Raw genomic sequence first — 18,343 nt, forward strand, 5'->3', positions numbered from 1 at the left:
TGGTGTCAGTTTTTCCAAATCGGTTTGTGTGGGAATGACCACCTCTAGTGTGCCAATATGCATGGTGTCAATAATGGCTTTACCTTGTGATTCACAAGGTTAAACTCAGTTGCATGTGTAGGCTGAACATACAAGGAAACAGATGGCCCAGGGTCTTACCTTTCTACTGAATAAAATATGCCATTCTTTCATTTGTATTTACTGTATCAGTGTTGTAATGGTGGAGGATGCCAAGAGAAGTGCACCAAGATGAGAAGAACCTGAGGCAAATTCCTTGGAGTGCTGATCATGTGGCATCGAGGGAAGCTGCCTATCACGGAAGAGAGCAGGTGCAGCACTACTTTATGATTCCTTAAAAATTAAATTTTAGTGAGTAAAACAGTATAAAGTAATTTGATGAAAGAAAACAAATTACTGGAAAGAACAAGAGGCTCTGTTGAATTCCCAGGCCAGTGATCCCCCAACCAGTGGCTCGCATCGCAAGCAACATATTGTTTACCAAGCCCTTTGATGTTGCTCCCACTGGCATCAAAGCAGGTGCTGATTTTTAGATTTCTGATTTGGAGGCACGTTTTGGAGGCATAAAGCAATTGTGTACTGTCAAAAAGACCCACCTGCAGTCTCCCAGTCCACATCGACGCCACCAAATAACCAATTATTGCTCTTACTGGGCGCCCCCCTATAAAATTTTTGTCAGGGTACCTGGGGTTCCTGGGGTGCGGCGGGGTCGTCCACCAGCGAGGACGCCCGCCGCACGTCCTCCTCTCTAGCCGCGCCAGCGTGTCTTTGCTGGCGTCGGCTTCTCTCTAGGGCGCTCACGGCGCGTCTCCTGGAAATTTAAAGGCGCAGGTGCGCTGTCGTCATACGTCAGCGCGCAAAGGCACGAAATTCAAATGGTATTTAAAGCCCAGGATGGCTGCTTGTAATTTGCCCGTGATAGGATTGTATTCCTGGTGCTTCTGAGCTGTGTGCTATTGTCTGATTCCTGTTTTGACCCCTGCCTGGCTATTTTGACTATTCTGAATTCTGGATCCTGACCTTGCCTGCTTACGACTACTCTACAGTTTAACCCTTCGATTGATCACCCGGTTTTGACCCTTTTGCCTGTTTGACGATTCTTGTTATCTGCCTGCCTCGACCCAGCCTGTCTGGCGATTCATGTTATCTGCCTGCCTCGACCCAGCCTGTCTGACGATTCTGTTGCCTGCTCCATTTGTACCGTGACCTTCGGCCCAAAAGACTCTGCTACCTGCCGTGCCCCTCTGCTAGCCAGAACATCTTGCCTTGTACCCCTCGTTAAGTCCAGGTGGCACCCAAGTAAGCTGAGGGCTCCTCCCGAAGCCCAACGGTGGTCACACTACTGGTGAAGCCGAGCCGAGACCAGGGTACTTGGCACTTGTTCTGGTATTGGGTGCCGGCCGTGACATTATCACGGGCCATGGAGGACGAAAGTCACGATGAAGCTGCTGCCGCTGCTGCTCCTCCAACTACCACCGAAGTGCTTCTTACTACATTGTTACAGCGCTTGGAGGATCATGAACAGAAGCAAAATTACCTCCTACAGGGTTTTCACAACCTAACCCGACAGCTGGAGGGTACGCAAACTTCGCAGCAGCAATCTGTTCCTGTTCCAACACCTCCTGTGGTGGCCTCTGCCAATTGGGGTAACTCATCGAAACCCCATGAACCAAAAATTGTGTTTCCCGAAAGGTTCAGTGGGGATCGCACTAAATTTTTTGTTTTCAAAGAGGCATGTAAGCTGTACCTTAGTTTCTTTCCTCATTCTTTCCCATCTGATGAAGAGAAAGTAAGGTTCATAATGACCCTGCTTTTGGGTGACCCCCAAATTTGGGCCCTCAGGCTGCCTTCCTCTGACCCTGCTCGTTATTCCCTAGACGCTTTCTTTAACAGCATGGCCATTCTCTACGATGACTCGGATCGTGCATCATCTGCCGATACCGCGATTCGTAAGTTGCGCCAAGGGAAAAGGGATGTGGAGGTGTATTGCAACGAATTCCACCGGTGGGCAGTGGAGACTGGGTGGAATGATTTGGCTCTAAGGAGTCAATTTCGTTTGGGGTTATCTGATTCTGTAAAAGATAGTTTGGTTAATTTTCCCCTACCTTCTAACCTGGACGACCTCATGTCCTTCGCCATCCAGGTAGATAGAAGGCAAAGGGAGAGAAGGGGTGAGAGGAGTACAAGCTTCTCGGGGGTTACTAATTTAAGATCTAATGTAGTAACCAATGTCAAATCTTCTAACCCCTCTGTGTCTCTACCTCAGGAGGAGCCTATGCAATTAGGCGTATCCCACCTGACTCCTGAGGAAAAGGCACACAGGCGTTCCCTGGGTCTTTGCATATACTGTGGTGAAAAGGGTCATTTTCTGAACCAATGTTCTAAGAGGCCGGGAAACTCCGAAGCCTAAATGGAGAAGGGGAGCTCCATTTGGGTGCAGGAGATTCCTCTTCCCAATCTGCCTCCAAGGTTTTGATTCCGGTTAAACTAACCTGGCCTACGGGCTCTGTCAAGGTGTCCGCATTTGTGGATTCTGGGGCGAAGGGAAACTTTCTGGATGCTGCTTTTGCAGCCAAATACAAAATTCCCTTGGTTTCTCTAACTACCCCCATGAGAATATGGGCAGTGGATAAAAGACCTTTAGGGTCAGGTGTGGTTTCAAAACAAACTGTTTTTCTTTCTATGAGTACTGACAATCTGCACTGTGAGGAGATAGCTTTTTACCTCATTGAGGCAGGCTAGGTGGGCTCTATTTTTCACAAGGTTTAATTTTTCTTTGACTTTCAGGCCTGGGACTAAAAACACCAAGGCGGATGCACTCTCTAGGAGTTTCGAATCCATTTCTTCTGACTCTAGTGAGTGTACTCCCATTATCAGGGATGGGCGAATTTAAAAAATTCGCCCATCCCTACCCATTATTCCTAGGGAAGTTATCATTGCAACCCTTGAATCTGACCTTTCTTCTCTATTGCTCCCTCTTCAAGCATCTGCTCCTATGGATACCCCTTCGGGGAGATGGTTTGTACCACAGGAGTTAAGGGAGCAAGTATTGAGAGAGGTTCATGATTCTAAGATGGCAGGGCATCCTGGCATTTCTAAAACGGTGTCCTTGTTATCCCGTCACGTTTGGTGGCCATCATTCAAACTGGATGCGAAGGCCTTTGTTAATTCCTGCCCAGTCTGCCAAAGATTAGTGATGGGCGAATTTATTCGCCAGGCGCGAATTCGCGGCGAATTTGCGCGATTCGCGCAGAGCGAATAAATTCGCGAAACGCCCGCGAAAATTTGCGGTAAAAATTCGGCAGCGTCAAAAAAAATTTTTTTCCGAAAAACGGACTCCGGCGTCAAAAACGGGTGCCGGCGTCAAAAACGAGACGCCGGCGGCGTTTCGCGAATTTTTCGCCATTTCGCGAATTTCGCACGAAATTCGCAAATTTTTCGGCGAAACGGCGCAAATTCGCCCATCACTACCAAAGATCCAAGGTTTCTCGAAAATCTTCCCAGGGTTTGTTAATTCCTTTACCCATTCCAGTAAAACCTTGGTCCCATCTTTCGATGGACTTCATTGTTGATTTGCCCCCTTCACAGGGGAAAACTGTGATCTGGGTGGTGGTGGATAGGTTTAGCAAGATGAGCCATTTTGTTCCCCTTCCACACCTCCCTTCTGCTAAAACCTTGGCTGATTTGTTTGTTAATCACATTTTTAAGTTACATGGTTTTCCTGAAAATATTGTTTCTGACAGGGGGGTTCAGTTTGTCTCAAAGTTTTGGCGTGCTTTCTGTTCTTTGGTGGGGATTGAGTTATCTTTTTCCACTGCTTATCATCCCCAAACCAACGGCCAAACTGAGAGGGTGAATCAGTCACTGGAGCAGTACCTCAGGTGTTATGTGTCTAACAACCAGTCCACTTGGGCAGAACTATTACCTTGGGCAGAGTTCGCATACAATAATGCTACTCATTCTTCCTCTGGGGAATCCCCTTTCTTTATTGTCAATGGTCTGCACCCCAAAGCTTTTTCGTTCTCTGGGTCGGGTTCCCCTGTACCATCTGCCAATTCCTCTGTTGAGTTATTTTCTAAGGTCTGGTCTCAAGTGCATGAATCTCTGTCTGCAGCTACATCAGCTCAAAAAAGGGCTGCTGACAGATCCCGAAGAGAGGCACCCCAGTATAAAGTGGGAGATTTGGTATGGTTATCTACCAAGAATATCAAGTTGAAGGTGCCCTCTCTCAAACTGGGTCCTAAATTCATTGGTCCATATCCCATCACTGCTTTAATTAACCCTTCCTCTGTTTGTCTTAAGTTACCTGGTGATTTTAAAATTTCTGATTCCTTTCATGTCTCCCTTCTCAAACCAGCTTCACAAATCCGGCAGTCGTCTGTTCCTCCCCCTGGTTGAGGGTCAACTTGAATTTGAGATCCAAGAGTTCCTTGATTCTCGCCTGGTTAGGGGTAAGCTTCAGTATTTGATTAAATGGAAGGGCTATGGCCCCGAGGAGAACTCTTGGGTCTCAGTTGGGGACATCAAGGCTGACCGTCTCAGGAAGCAATTCCATCAAAAGTTTCCTGAGAAGCCTGGGGGTCCGGTGGCCCCCCCTGGAGAGGGGGGTAATGTCAGGGTTCCTGGGGTTCCTGGGGTGCGGCGGGGTCGTCCACCAGCGAGGACGCCCGCCGCACGTCCTCCTCTCTAGCCACGCCAGCGTGTCTTTGCTGGTGTCGGCTTCTCTCTAGGGCGCGCGCGGCACGCCTCCTGGAAATTTAAAGGCGCAGGCGCGCTGACGTCATACGTCAGCGCGCAAAGGCGCGAAATTCAAATAGTATTTAAAGCCCAGGGTGGCTGCTTGTAATTTGCCCGTGATAGGATTGTATTCCTGGTGCTTCTGAGCTGTGTGCTATTGTCTGATTCTGTCTGATTCCTGTTTTGACCCCTGCCTGGCTATTTTGACTATTCTGAATTCTGGATCCTGACCTTGCCTGCTTACGACTACTCTACAGTTTAACCCTTCGATTGATCACCCGGTTTTGACCCTTTTGCCTGTTTGACGATTCTTGTTATCTGCCTGCCTCGACCCAGCCTGTCTGACGATTCTTGTTATCTGCCTGCCTCGACCCAGCCTGTCTGACGATTCTGTTGCCTGCTCCATTTGTACCGTGACCTTCGGCCCAAAAGACTCTGCTACCTGCCGTGCCCCTCTGCTAGCCAGAACATCTTGCCTTGTACCCCTCGTTAAGTCCAGGTGGCACCCAAGTAAGCTGAGGGCTCCTCCCGAAGCCCAACGGTGGTCACACTACTGGTGAAGCCGAGCCAAGACCAGGGTACTTGTTCTGGTATTGGGTGCCGGCCGTGACACTTTTTTAATGCTTGTGTTGCTTCCCAAGTTTTTTTATATTTAAATGTGGCTCACAGGTAAAAAAGGTTGGAGAGCCCTAGACTAGGCTTATTCTCAGGAAAGTGAATAATATAGTTTTATATCACTAATATATTTTGTTTGATTTAAACATGCAAAAATCCTAAAATAAATGAAAACTAACCTTTTGTGTAAGGGAATAAGTATGGAACAAAAGCCCATGGAAGGTGTGAACAGGGAAGATTAATTAAGTACAGACATTGCACGTTAAGCATTCACTTAGACATTAGACAAATACAATAGGAAAATTAGATTATTGCGCAAAAGTGCACTTAAATCAAGGTGTAACCATTATACAATCTGCTCATGGCCAACCGAAACCGTGTTTTAAAGCCCAATAAGATGATTCTCTGATCACTTAAGTATTATTTTCTGTCATAAGCCACTAATCCTTTATCTTTCTCTGTTGTAGCCATGGGAGAAAATCCAGTTATACTGGCCTCTTTATCGCTCTATGGAGGGGTGGGGCAGAGCCACTGTAAAGACAATAAATTGTAGAAATACATTGATGACGTATTTTGCAGAAATACATTGATGATGTTCTATTAGTAAAGAATGGCCCTGAATATGTTATCCCATTCAATAGCCTAACAATAATAATATTCACGTTAGTGGTAATTATAATAACCTGACATTGTTTTTCTGTTTCTGAATAGCAACAAATTAATAATACACCATATCTAATGTAAATCGTATTACTAAAGGCAATGAAACAAGAGGAGATTATCACCTGCGCTACCTGTGGGGAGATCTTTTTTTCGGGCTCTTGTCCTTTTCTTTGGTATTAGATAACACCTTCCCTAAATTAAAATATGCCCAAGTGGACCCCATAGCAAAATAATTTCAGCACCTCCCTAAACTTTAAAATAAGACATTCTTCTAGGGTTGAACTGACTGAATTTTATTTTTACTCAGCCAAATAACTCATTTTCCAAAAAGGATCTTTGAGAACCCTAAACAAGATCCAAATTTGCCAAATTATGGTGGGGGGAGTACATATAAAGGCATGAAGAAAAAAACTTTTTTCAGTCCCCTGGTCTGAAGTAACATAATTTTTTGGACTAAGTTTGGCTAGTCACTAGGTACATCCCTAGGAGGTCTGAAATGAGATTTAAAATAGGCCGTGGCATTTTAAGTACATCGAGGCCCAAACAGCCCCGACAGACCCAAAAATATTGAATGTCTAAGCTAAGGCATCTTACAACAGTGTCTCTTTGCATTTGCCAGAATGTACAAATTGCCAAGTCAGGCCTGATCCCTAGTGTTAATGTCAAACACAGCACCAATAACAGATCAGAGGATGGCCAGGTTTGCTGCAAGTTACATATGTCTGGAGGCAAGTACCCTAGTAAATAGCTCTAATGTGTGTTTAAGTTTGCAATCTGTCCTTGAGCTTTGCATTTCAGCCATCAGATATTTTATTTTGCTTGCATGTTATTTAAAAACATCACTGTTTAATTAACCTAAAATGGAGCAGAATTAGTATGATGTGATAATGGATGTCTTCAATAAATATATAAAAAAAGAAAGGTGTCAGAATTATTGTAAGAGGAAGTGAAGAATGATAATATTTTAGGAAAGCAAAGTTAAAGCTTGACAAATTGAGTCTCTATGATCATTAATGAAGTTGAAAGTGGGAACAAAAAAAATCACACTTTTTAAAAAGAAAACATGGTGAGAACTAAACCGGTGTTAACTGCAAGTGAATAGGAATGAGGGAGTTATATTAAACCCATTTACACTGCTAGAGATGACATCAGATGCAGAAAGGAAAACTGGCACCAAGGTGCTAATTACTGTAGTGGAGGCCAAGGGAACAGATATATATATATACATTGTCATATCGAAAAAAAATCACATGCAAAAAAGATTTTTTAAAAAAAAGATTAATTTTTTTTCTATAATAAAGGGTTACTTGTGGTGATCAAAGATTATACCTTGTGGAACAATCCTAGGGGGTTTTCTGACTTTTCAGGTTTAAGCTTCCATTTCTAATGTTTTTTTAGGGCCCCCTTAGTATTTACAGTATATAAAATATGCTTTCTGGGCTCTATTAACTCATACAAATATCTGGTGCTCACAGAACCTCAGACAGGCATTGTATAAAACGCCCTCAAACTTTTTTCTCTAGCAGTAGGTCCAGGGCATGCTCACCCTTCTACTGGTGAGCCTTGACCTATTTGCTTTAGCACTATACACTTTACTTTAATTTTCATCATTAATTCATAATCAAATTTTGGATTCTGTGCATCCATAGTGTATTTTAGCCTTTATAAAGCTCTATTAAAATGGCATGCTTTGACTTGTACAACTCACCCTGCAGCTTTGTTCCTTTATATGGTCTTCAGTGACTTCTAATATCCTTATAATTTACAGTTTACTTTATCCCTTACACTGGTGATGCTCAGAGTACCCTGTATAGCTCAGCCTGCAGCCTTGCACCTTTATTTGGTCATATAAACCTTCCGTGACTTCTAATATTCTTAGAATTTATAGTAAGGGGTACATTATCCCTTATACTACACAAGTGATATTCCGAGTTCCCTGTATAATTCAGCCTGCAGCATTGTGCCTTTTTATTGGGGAGCACCGGAGGTCACAAGCCACAGCAGAGCCCTATTCTTACTGTTTGCCCTTTCCTGTATAGCCCAGTCTGCAGTGCTGTGCCTTTATATGATCACAGAACCCCTCAGTGAATTCTAGCATGTAGGGCAGTGATCCCCAACCAGTAACTTGCGAGCAACATGTTGCTCACCAACCCATTGGCTGTTACTCTCAGTGATCTCAAAGCAGATACATATTTTTAAATTCCTGGCTTAGAGCCAAGTTTTGGTTGCAAAAAAAAAACCAGGTGTACTGCCAATCAGCCAATCACAACCCTTATTTGACATGCCCATGGACTACATTTTCTACATTTTAATGTCCCTCACGGGTAAAAAAGGTTGGGGACCCCCTGATGTAGGGGATACATTATCTCTTATAATATGAGTGATACTCAGAGTTCCCTGTATAACTCAGCCTGCAGCTTTGTGCCTTTTAGGGCAGAGACACACATGGAGATTCGGGGAGATGAGTCACATGGCGACAAATCGGCTCTTCTTCGAACTAATTAATCTCCCCGAACTGCCTTCCCGCTGGCTAGAATCTAAATTGCCAGCGGGATGGCAATCGGAGCGCTCCAAGTGCCATCCCACTGGTGATTTAGATTGTAGCCGGCGGGAAGGCAGTTTGGGGAAATAAGTCGCCCGAAGCAGAGGCGATTTGTCGCAGGGCGACTAAATCTCCCCGAATCTCCACGTGTGTCTCTGCCCTTAAGGCGACAGAACCTCTCAGTGACTTCAAACAGTATCCGTCAGGCTAGTCTGACCTTGCTTTGAAGTCACTGAGAAAGCATGATCCTTTTACATGAGCAATACCCCTCTGACACGGAAGCCCTCAGTGACTTCTAATACATTTCTCCTAATTTACAAACCCCACACCAATATTTATCTAACAATAAGACAGTTCACGATGAGAGAATCTGATACACGGAAAAGATAAATGGATTCTGTTAATTATCTAATTATTAATTAAGATAAGCAGACACAGAAGGATCAGAATTCATGGTAAATTCATCTCTACTTTACTTAATATTCAACTAATATTCAGATTTAAATAATAGACTAAACCTGATAGTGCTGATCTTAATGTTAGACAAAACTGCAATATAAAAATAAAATATATTTACATTTGTATTTGTGTAATCGATTTAATTAAAAAAAACTTGTGTGATAACATTCAATTTATTAATAAAAAGGAGAGTAATATTTAAATTCAGTAAACAGGATTTGTGTGATAGCTAGTAAAGTAAACAAAAAAAAAAGCAAACATCCTATTTTATATCAGAAAGGTTTTTTGTCATAGGGTGTAAATTTTAGACCCAACCACTGACACCGAAAGGGGGCACTTGCAAGAACCATCTGCAGCCACAGGGTTGCTTTGCCCCAGGGTTGGCAGGTTGGCGGTTTTCCAGCCAAATTGGGCTACTAATTTAAAGCCCAGGCGGGTTTTGAAAGTACTAACTAAACAAGGTACAGATTTGGGCTACATTTTGGGCCTTTGGCTGTTTTGTATATTGGAAACCAGCCAAAGTTTTTTCTTGCCCAAACTGTGTCTTGCCCAATGCATGTTGGGTTTTTGTTTAACAATTTGTCATCTGCCAAGTCTAATGTAAGACTACAAAACCCAGCATGCAATGGGACTGTCTTGTGTCGGGAGTTACCAGTTTTTGGGCTCTGTACCTAAGTCTCCCATCCCTCTTAAGCATTCTCACATTTTTCAGGGACTTTCCTCAATTTCAGACCATTTTGGAAGAAAAAATCTGCCAGCCAACAAAATGTGTAGAGGTTGAGCTGTTTTACCAATGTTTATTGAAATTGTTTATGTAATAGGGCCTTATGGGGCCCCTATACTTCCTGGGCCCCCCCTCCTTAGTTACACCCCTGGCGACGGGCAAATCTGTGCTATTTTGCTTCATGGGAAAATTTGTGAAAATTTTAAAAAGGTGTATTTTAACAAAAAATAGTTTTTTCAATTTTATTCACTGCACAAATTGTGCTCTTTTTGGGATACTGTTGAAGTGCCTATTGGCTAGTTTTGGGCTGCTTTTGTAGATGACTTTAGGTGGTTTTGAAAATTAAACCTGGCAACCCTGCTTTGCCCCATTACGCCACTGGTTTTAATTCTCTAGTTCTGTAGAGAGAGCTACTGTTTATTTTTCAAAATAATTGAACTCCAATTATCTGTTAGCTGTATAAGAAGTGTTCCTGAAGTAAACACACCATTTGCGCGTTCGCAGTGTAACAAAACATATTTAAAGGAACAGTAACACCAAAAAATGAAAGTGTTTTAAAGTAATGAGAATATAATGTAGTGTTGCCCTGCACTGGTAAAACTGATCTGTTTGCTTCAGAAACACTATTATAGTTCATATAAACAAGTCGCTGAGTAGCAATCGTGGAAATTAAAAAAAGGCTATATGGCACAGGATAAATAGTGGATAACAGATAACACCATTATGTTCTACAGAGGTTATCTGCTGTGTAACCTGAGCCTTTTCTCCTTTGAATGGCTGCCCCCATTGCTACACAGCAGCTTATTTATATAAACAATAGTAGTGTTTCCCAGTGCTGGACAACACTGCATTATTTTTTCATTACTTGCTTATACTTGATTGAGCTCATCTGCAAGTGTTTGAAGCAAAGGCCACAACCACAACCTTTCCCTTTGCCTTTCACACACTGACTGAATTTTCTACCGTCTCCCAGAGAGCAATTACCGCTGCCCTTGCAAGTCCCGCCCCTATAGAGTTAAGAACATTTCTGGTGCGCTTATTGGCCGATCTAGGTGTCGCTCTGATCCTAAGCACCTACCATTGTGCTGAGGAGGCAGGAGCGTCCTTTCATTACGCCAGAGCACATCCGAAACAACGGATCCGCCCTGTTTGGCATCGGTTGGTTGTGTCCTTCACTTGCTGCTGGTGAGAGTATCATTCAGTCTCCGCCCCTCTATGCGCGTTCCCGTGGCTGTATAGGACTGAGGCGCGCCCCTGGTTCTTGCTTACAGTCCGTATGACAGGGAGAAGGCGCTGCGGGTTCGGGGTGCTGCAAGGTGTAAGGGGAGGTACAGATGGGCCATGGAAGGCAGGTACCCCTGTCATCATATGAGCAGCACCCGGTGTAAGGCTGCCCCTGTCGGAAGGAGGAGTAGGAGACACAATAACCCAGCTCTGCAGGCTGACACCAGGTACTTTCCCTGTGCATAGTGGGTTTGGGTGGGGGTGGGGGTGGGGGAAATGTCATATCCCAGCTTTTCCCAGGCTGATACAGTCTAGGTGAGTGGGAAGGGGTTAACTTTGTGTCATGCTTGGCCCTTTAAATACCTAAAAACCTGCCTGCTTGAGGGATGCCCATTATGCCCTTCATTGCTTGAACTACAACCCCCAGAATCCCCTGCATGGAGTGCAGCAGGTTGGACCTCTAGGCTCTAGCAGTGCGCTTCATTATATACAGGGAAGTCTTACCTTTACCCATTGAACTACAGCACGTATCGCTCCCAAACGCTTTCAGCTGAAAAGCACTGGCTGCTCATCTCTGTATTGGATTCATGATCACTCCCAGGAGCAGCAGCAGTCTCTGCCTAGGAACTTTATTATATTCATTGATATCTGCCTTGCTGCCCTTTAGCCTCACCTGAACTGCAATTCCCTACTCTGTTTGCGGGGTTGAGGTGGGTGCAAGCAGAGGTAACTCTTTATGCAGACCCTGGCGACTCCAGCAGAGTAGTCAGGTCACAACATTGGTTTCCTTAATATTCAGGGTGAAGAGACACAAGCTACTTAGTAGCAGCTAATTTTCATGGCTTCAAAATGCCAGAAAATAACTTGTCATAGACCAGGGCTGTCCAACTGGCAGCCCGAGACCCCCCCTCTGTGTGGCCACCCACCTACCTGCTGTGTTTGCTTACCATGTGTAATCTTTAAATGGTACACTACAGAGATTAACTGGCCCCTACATTGTTTATATCTCAAATTCATAGTAATCCCCTGTATTGTTCACATCTGTGATCCTCCTGCATTGTTCACACTTGTGACACCTCTTGTTCACATCCTAAAGCCCTGTACTGTTCACACCTGAGACCCAGACTGAAACTGCCCACATTGTTCATCTGTTCACACTTTATATAAAATGCTAATGGGGCACCAGCACTGAGTCACAGTATGTAGTACATATTAGAGTGGTAATGATGGGTTTCCCTGTCTCCTGCTCTGTTCTGCCTGTGTGTGCCCCGCTCTGCCTGTGTGTGCCCCGCTCTGCCTGTGTGTGCCCCGCTCTGCCTGTGTGTGCCCCGCTCTGCCTGTGTGTGCCCCGCTCTGCCTGTGTGTGCCCCGCTCTGCCTGTGTGTGCCCCGCTCTGCCTGTGTGTGCCCCGCTCTGCCTGTGTGTGATATACTCTGCCCGTGTGTGATATACTCTGCCTGTGTGTGCCCTGCTCTGCCTGTGGAACATAAGCCTGGTATTTGTTCTGGGGGTTTGTTAGCATTTGAAAATAAATTATTGTTAGGAGCACCTAAGGTGTTTAATCATATGCTGGGGTGCTGTGTTATCCACAGGGGGGGATGAGGCATATGGATTTAAGGGTATGTCTTAATATGACAACTTTTTTTTACATATGAGTGATGTGATATCCCTGCAGTGAACGTAATATGGATATGTTCTTGTGGTAACATGGGTGTGTTCTAATGTGGGTGTGGTTTAAAAACAGGGAGTGGCTAACACTGGCTTCCATTATCGGCCCTTCACCATGTAGGCCAGAAAAATTTCGGGCCCTCGGTAACACAGAAGTTGGACAGAACTGCCATAGACAATACTAAGAATTGCCTCTGCTCAAACATAGACAATTATCAGTAGCTATCAGCATTGTCTACTTTTATAGCCATGACAAGTAACTGCTGTAAGTAGCTCTGTGTGTCTTTGCCCTTACTGTAACTGTTGTGTAACTGTTAAGGCTAGATGGTGTCAGGATGGGGCTGTGTGGGATATTGTGTATACTAAGACAAGATGGTGTAAGGGATGGAACTGTAACTGTAAGTATATAGTAAGTCATGATTATGTACAGTCTGTGTGGAATGTAGTCTCCGGCTGTTTGGGGAAACACTGAAGTCCCTCAGTTGACACATAAGAGCAGGGAAGCCATCCAACTTGAAGAGCCTCAATCATCTCTTCTATTTGGTGCTTTTTGCCATGGATCACATGGTTTAAATCCCCCTTCCTGGCATCCTGCCAGATTGTCTTGAGATGGGGCAGTGGTCTGATCTCCCAGCAACCACACAAGGTCAATATTGACCATGTGGAGAAAAGATGTCTGCCCTTGGCCAGCCTATCTAGTGCCCGTGAACAAGCAAGTCCAAACTGTGCTTTGCCACTGCTGGTTTGTGCATTTAGTCGCCTCTTAGATCTCTCCCTCATCACATGAGAGTCCTATTATGCATTCTGCTGTATATACTTTGCTCATGGTTTTAGCAGCTGAGTGCAGAAAGCAAATATCATTATTTGGTATTGAAACAGATCTGTGTGTTCAATGGGAGAAGTTACTCACTTATCTGTAATTATTTCCTGGTTATTACACATTCTAATTGTATGCATACTGTGTTCTGTCATGTTATAATAATAATGATATGCAGTTCTTCCTGCTTTTTGTCTTGCTTTTTCCACCTTTTTATTCTGGGGTAGAACTGGATATTGCAGCGCACTGCATATTCAGTCCAAAACCGCTTAGGCTAGGCCTACAATCCATGTGAATAATCAATGTACACTTTGGATATTATTGTAAAATTATCCTTTATTTCTGTATGTTGAAGATGCAACCAATAAATAAAAAACTTTAAAAAAAAATCAATTCAAAACAGTTTACAGTCAGTAAGTGACACCCCCATCAGAGCTGCTTCAGAATGATATAAGAAAGTGAAAAGTGAAACTTTACAATTCAAAATGAGAAAAACTGCCACAAATGGAAAGTTGAAAGTAATTGAAAGACGTATTTCTGATAAACACTATGAAAACCACTGAATTGAAAACAGTGTTGAAAAGTGAATATGTAAATGTAAAAATGTAATGTGGAAATGTAAATTTTACATATACATAGTGTACATACATACACTATAAGGTCTGGTGTAATTAAAAGGTAACATTAGCTGTGTGTGATTGAACTCTAACTGCTGTTCTGCATAGCTCTACATTGTTTGGTGCTGGTGGTAGTTACCCATCTGAGCTTTCCAAAGGAGCTGATGTGTTCAGTTCACGAACGATAAAAGATGCAAACATGAAAAATCAAGATTGGTTTTAAATGTAATTAATATAACTAAAGCAACAAATGAACTAAATGGGTAATTTGGGCAGATTTGATGTGTCAATGGCAAGGCAAAATGGCACAGCTCTGCACTCTTGGTTCCACATGAGGGATATGGTATCACTTAGAATGTGGAAAAGCTTAAATTGTAACGTCTTTGGCAAAACTCAATTTAATTTTTCCAGGATGTTCTCTTCCTCTTGCTGATCCTCTGGCTCAAAAATGATCTTGTACTTATTGTATTTCTGGCTATCTAACATTAGTGTTCAGTCCAAGAATTTGGTTTGTTGTTACGATTACAGTCACTTGTGTATAGAGACCTTCTCTGTGACTGCTGGCATGTTCTCCTCTCCCTATTATTGTACAATAACATGGAAAATTAGTTGGAAAAGAAGGGATGTGAGTAGTCCAAGTGATGAGGGTTTTGTTCAAGTTCACCTTTGTGTTAACACGTGGATGCGTATTGATTAAGGTTTGTCATTGAATTTTTTAAAATATCTGAATAATTATTATTTCAACAAAAAAAAAAATTGCTGAACAACGTGTTAAAAAAATCTGAATAAATGAAAAAAAAATAGAAAACCTCTAAAAGTCTAAGTATATTGACTTCTATAGGACCTCGACAAATTTTACTTGGCAACATTTTGTATTAGTGGTTTTTATACTTCGTGGCTTTTCATACTACAAATCTCACATTTTTCGAGCTATTTAGAAATATTGGAAAACCACTAATTTTCCGAGATTCGTGGAAAAAATTAAATTCAATTGTTGGTAAATGTGCCCCTTAATATGATTGGTACCTATTGTATTCTCAAAAAATACTGTGAAGCAAATTTTTAGGGGGGTATTTAGTTATAGTTTTATAACTTCACTGTTCCACTTTGCTGACAACTGCAGTCCAGTCTTGTTTTACAACACTTGTTGTCAGACTTGTTTTATCATAGAGTAATTACATTGGACGAGGCCATTTATTTCCTAATTAATTGTTCATACAATCAGGTAGAATTTTATACAAGGAAGTATTTTTGTAATTCACACAGTGTTGGAAAGACCAATCTGGTTAAAATATAGAAAGAAAAAAATCTGTAGCCAGTTTTGCACTTATGTAGTGCAGTGTAGTTCATGATGACCATATAGATATTGTCTTTCATTTCCCTGAAAGCACATCGGTCTTGTTAAGAGCATTAGGGTCGGTAGGAACATAGCCCACCATTGTAAACAGGGCCATACATGGCCAGATGGGGCCCCATTTGGCCACACATATTCTGGGCCAAATCTGGTTGATGTTGGGCCAATGATTGAATTACTCATTGGGGTCTGTGGAGACCAGTGGAACCAGGATTGTATCAAGGTGCCAATGCACTCCTTGTCCAACAGGATTTTCAAACATGCCCAATTGATATCTACCCTGTGGGCCCCATACACAGGCAGATAAGCTTCCAAATCAGGCTGATGCGGACAAATCAGCAGCTTCTATCTGGCCATGTATGGCCAGCAAACACAGCAGTCCTGCTTTATGGCTGACATTGTTGCTATCATTCTGTCACAGTAGCACAGATTCCATCTCATACCCATTGAAAGCAGCAGTTTAGTCCTGCTTTATGGCTGAGATTCTAGCTATCTTTATAACAAAGCATTATGTCATAAGCACTTGAAAATCCATGCAGTCAGAAACATGTCGTGTTGAATAAAAGTTTTGCAGCCGAGACTGCAGCTTGTGCGCCCCTTCCTACCCTTTGTTGAATCAGTATAAGTCTAAGGTCGGGTGGTGCGACCTATTTGGAAGGAGAGCACGTTTAACAGGTGTAAGAAGCTGAGAATTTTGGCTTTACAGATCATATCTGATATCCATTGTGAAAGCAGCAGTCCTGTCCTGCTTTATGGCTGAAATTCTCTGTATAACAGAGCATTATGTCACAGTGGCCTCTTGACTGTGCACTGTAAGCAACACTCTTTAAGGCCATGGGTACACAGAGCTGTAGGCCCCGCTGCTGTCAGCCTGTATATTTGTGCAGACTGAGAGAAGCGGATTTGCTGTGTGCGAACGCACACAGGTGGATCTATTTTAAAGGGGAACTATCCGAAAATGAAAATGTAATATTAGCTTCAGCATACTAAATAAGAAACTTTCTAAATACAATCAATTAGAAATTCTGTGCTGTTGTGCAAAAGGCAGTTTTGTGTTCGATTTTTCTTTGTACTGGAATAGATTATTTGAGTGAGGTCTAATACATCTGCCAAGAAAGGAAGCCACCCTATAATATATATATTGGATCTTACTGATGAATATCTGACACCCAACTCCTCCATGAAGAGAGAATGAAGAGAAACATATGCTGAGAGAGGGATAGTGAAGGCAAACTTGATTATTTCAGAAACAATGCAGAATATTTAATTGATTGTATTTAGAAAGTTTCTTACTTCAGTATGAGGAAGCTAATATTTCATTTTCGTGATACTTCGTGATTTTCGTGAAAACTATACCCCCCCAAACAATTTAGGTCTCTATAAAAAGATATTGCATAAAACAGCTCATATGTAAAACCCTGCTTCATGTAAATAAACCATTTTCATAATATACTTTTCTAGTAGTATGTGCCATTGGGTAATCATAAATAGAAAATTGCCATTTAAAAAATTAAGGGCAGCCCACTTGGATCGTATGATTCAATGTGCATACAAACAAACCAAACAAACTATACTTGTTAGGTCACATGAGCCAATTAACAGACAGAGCTCTGTCTTTTGCTTCAACACTTCCTGTAACAGTTAGAGTTGTAGTATTTCTGCACAATTTAGTATGAAAGGAGCTCACCACATGCTTAGATCAGACCTGTCCACGGGTATCCTGTGTAGTAGTAGTAGTAGTAGTATTTCTGGTCAGGTGATCTCTGAGGCAGCACACAGACCATCACGAAATGGTGGCTCAAGGCAAGACATGTAAAAGGGCAGTATTTACTTAAATATATATTCCAGTTTTTTAAGATTCTTTAATATGGCACTTAATATGATATGAATTATATGTTGCTTAAGTGTTCATTTTGGGGGTATAGTTTACCTGTAAACAAATTGAGATGGGGCACGGAGCGAATCTGCTTCTCTCAGCCTGCAAAAAATATGCAGGTTGAGAGCAGTGGAGTATATATATCTATATATATCTATATCTATATCTACACATACACACACACACACACACACACATACACACATATCCTTGAAAAAGGCCCCAATGGGGGCTGAAACGTCGGATTTATGTACACAATAAAAGAACTTTGAATTTTGCACGAATCGAGGATTCGTGCGATCAGATCTTATATTATTCTGGAAGATGTCCTGTGTATATAGGCCAGCGGACTGTAAGTTTGTTGTAGAAAAAAACTACAGAGTCTGATTATGAGAGCTATTTTGGTATCAAATGTATTCTCTCTTTTTGGGGTTTTGAAGAAGAGGCTCCGCACCCCCCCCCCAGCCTGAGAAGCACTGGGCTGCATATATCTCATCTTATCCCATTTATATTCTGCAGAAAGCTGGATTTGCAACATAGAAGGTGCATTTTATTTGAATTTGTGTGTGAATCACATACTTTGACAGCAGATAAAAATCTCTTGGCCTAACCTGTCTGCCCATTCACCCTAGGGAAGGACAAGATTCTGCCTACCTCAGGGATACATCAACTTTGCTGTCAGAGATGAAAAAAAAACAGTTTGTGTATCAAAGGGGTTGTTCACCTTCCAAACACTTTTTTTCAGTTCAGTTGTTTTCAGATTATTCACCATAAACAAAGACTTTTTTTTCAATTGCTTTTCATTTGTATTTTTTACGGTTTTCCCAAAATGTAATTTTGAAGTTTAATGTTCCTGTCTAATGTTTCAGTCTGGCAGTTTAGTGAGCGAGGTGCATTTTGAACTGTTACAATTTGCTACATTAGTTGATACATTTCTCAGTAGTATATACATATGTATATACAATGTGTGTTTAAGTGGCCATAGACGCACAGTTAATATCATACAAAACAAATTTACTTACAAAATTC

At 42.3% G+C, this 18,343-nt stretch overlaps 1 protein-coding gene across 2 annotated transcripts in view; it reads left to right on the forward strand.

Annotated features, from left to right (window-relative positions):
• The first annotated feature begins 10,897 nt into the window (after window positions 1-10,897).
• LOC108702251 (alpha-1,6-mannosylglycoprotein 6-beta-N-acetylglucosaminyltransferase A) overlaps window positions 10,898-18,343 on the forward strand; it is a 94,614-nt gene continuing 87,168 nt past the window's right edge. For both annotated transcript variants that reach the window (XM_041578166.1, XM_041578167.1), the window contains exon 1: window positions 10,898-11,209. The gene's annotated coding sequence lies outside the window, so the exon portion shown is untranslated. The remainder of the gene's footprint in view (window positions 11,210-18,343) is intronic.

The sequence above is a fragment of the Xenopus laevis genome, chromosome 9_10S (genome assembly GCF_017654675.1).
Source record: "Xenopus laevis strain J_2021 chromosome 9_10S, Xenopus_laevis_v10.1, whole genome shotgun sequence".
In the NCBI taxonomy this organism is placed as follows: domain Eukaryota; kingdom Metazoa; phylum Chordata; class Amphibia; order Anura; family Pipidae; genus Xenopus; species Xenopus laevis.